Source organism: Trachymyrmex septentrionalis, unplaced genomic scaffold (genome assembly GCF_001594115.1).
Source record: "Trachymyrmex septentrionalis isolate Tsep2-gDNA-1 unplaced genomic scaffold, Tsep1.0 scaffold60, whole genome shotgun sequence".
Taxonomy (NCBI): Eukaryota; Metazoa; Arthropoda; class Insecta; order Hymenoptera; family Formicidae; genus Trachymyrmex; species Trachymyrmex septentrionalis.
Genome location: NW_017305779.1, coordinates 16724 through 19291, shown reverse-complemented (window position 1 = coordinate 19291; position 2568 = coordinate 16724). Strand labels below are relative to the sequence as shown.

General features: G+C 27.3%; 2 non-coding genes across 2 annotated transcripts; one reads left to right on the top strand and one right to left on the bottom strand.

Annotated features, from left to right (window-relative positions):
• Window positions 1-1167: 1167 nt before the first annotated feature.
• Trnam-cau lies at window positions 1168-1239 on the bottom strand. Its single transcript has one exon. It is a non-coding gene; the product is annotated as a tRNA-Met (tRNA).
• An 896-nt stretch (window positions 1240-2135) lies between these two features.
• Window positions 2136-2207, top strand: Trnam-cau. Its single transcript has one exon. It is a non-coding gene; the product is annotated as a tRNA-Met (tRNA).
• Window positions 2208-2568: the final 361 nt, after the last annotated feature.

The following is a 2568-nucleotide window of genomic DNA, read 5'->3' as shown; positions in this document are numbered from 1 at the left end:
TTTTTATCAATACATGAATCATACAGATTTAATTTTACTTAATTTTTTATCAATAAACGTAAAAATTACTATAAAATTTATATTAATTTTTGTAATAATATTTTATAACAATATTATTATAAAATAGAGAATAATATTTTATTAAATATAAGCGTTTAATTTTTAATTTAAAAAAATTAACAAAACAACTTTTAAAATTAAAAAAAAGATCAAGCTGAAAGCTTTTAAACCTGCAGTTTAAAATACTCATCTTACCGGACAGAAAAAAAAACATGTGCAAATAAAGTATGATGGGAACAGCGTACTTCGCAAAGTAAACGTCTGAAAAGAATTCCATTCTTTCGAACGTCCTTCAGACATTCCTTCCGTCTCAGTCAATCTTTTGCGATGTTTGGGGTTATAAGTGTTTCTGACAATTCTTGTAGATAGTACGGTGTAATTCAACGTCAGAATTATTACTGATACATTTCACCGAAGCATTAAATGTCACAAAATAACACGTAGTTTATCGATTTTTTTTGGCATTCAAGATGATAGCCATGTGCCGGTATATTAATAAGTAAGAGTCTAATTTAACTTCACGGGATGAAAGTCAACTACCCGCTAAACGTTACTTGTTTCATCTCAAATACCGCCGATAAAGAAGCGTGTTATTCTCAGTTGTCATTTGAACGACTTCAAAGTCGCGAAATCGAGAGCACAAATCCGCACGCATAATTCTGTAACGTTAGTATCAACATCGTCGCCGAATTGTGTACGTATATTTCTCTAATATTAGAAAATGTCCCTATATAACATGTCACAAAAGTGATCTAACTAATCTTTAATTCCGAGACATCTGTACATAATTTCATTAATACGTACGCGCCCTATAAACGAAGAAGCACGAGTGAAATTTTAGATTAGAATAAAAAACTTTAATTGAACTACTTTAATTGAATAAAGATACAGTGTGAAGTTACGAAACCTCCGTGGTATAAATACAATAAAGATATAACATAAATACACTTTAGATTACACATAATCTCTGTGGAATTATGACTTCAGATACAAAATTAAAAAACAAAATAGCAAATTATTTTTTTAATTTATAACGGATTTTTTTTGTAATAGTGCATTGAGTTCCTCTGCAAACATTTATCTAATAAAAAAGAAAAAAAATATGACTAGCAGAGCGTGGTTTCGATCCACGGACCTCTGGGTTATGGGCCCAGCACGCTTCCACTGCGCCACTCTGCTGTCTGTACATTGATGTTGAAAGAATATATTGAAGAGTTGTACTTATAAAGGATCTATTAAAAAATAAAAAAGTTGTTTATTTTCAAAAAATTAATTGTGAATATCGTTATTGCATCAGATATTGCAACTATTAAATAAAAATTTAATTTTTTTTCGATAAAATAATTCAGCTAATAATTAACCTTTAAGTAAATAAATAATTAAAAATTTTTTTAAATATTCAAATAAGTGGGATGCTCAAAACATATTCCGAAAAATTTTTCTTTTATAGTTATACTTTTATAGATTTAATATATATGTTATAAATTTATGTTATAAATTTACATTTGTTATATCTTATGAGATAGAGGAATATAAAAATAATAAACTTTAAAAGTTCTAGGGAATATTTTTATCTTTCTCTTTCAGTAAAAGATTTTTAATAATACATTTTTTCATTTTCATTTTTAATTATCATTTATTATTAAAAAACCTAAGTTAAGAAACACATTTTTTAATATATAAGTATATTCTAATAATAAATAATATCTTAAAACATAAATCAGAATTTTCATTACGATATATATAAAATATTGAATAATAAATAAAATAAATAGTGAACTAAAAAAATACAAAGTTATAAAAAATTTTATTGTTGCCTAAAGGTATAAAAGAACACAGTGTAACGCAGTGAATTATTATATTTTTATTGTAAAATTGTTAAACAAAAATGAAATAATCACTGTATTACACTGTGCTTCTTGCTGGAAAGCACCAACTGTGCCCTTGCTGAAAAACGCCCTCTATGAATGGTTTACATTCAATCACAACGTGATTAATCAATACTTACACCACCCCACCTATCGGCTTAAAACTACCCTTGTACTTATTTACCCTTTGCAGAAACGTACTCAAGAAGCAGAGTGGCGCAGTGGAAGCGTGCTGGGCCCATAACCCAGAGGTCCGTGGATCGAAACCACGCTCTGCTAGTTGTTTTTTTTTAAAGGTGCTTACAAAAAAATTTTTAATCTGAGAAGCTAAATAACGTAAAGTAATTCATATATATATTAGACTTAAAAGATATGAAGAAAAAAATCTTAGTTAACATTTATTATATGTAAGATTTTTCAAACTAGACTGTTTTAATGTATTGCAGAGTTTACATTTCCAGAAGAAAAGTGATACCGAGTCGAAATTTTTTGAATTTCATATTATGTGCGAATTGTATTCTAAATACATCAACCTTCGATTAGGAAAAGTGATACAAGTTGAATTTAAATAGAAAATGAAAAAAGAATTGAAAACAATCAAAAAAAACATTAATCAAATGGCACAAATCAAAATATGGAT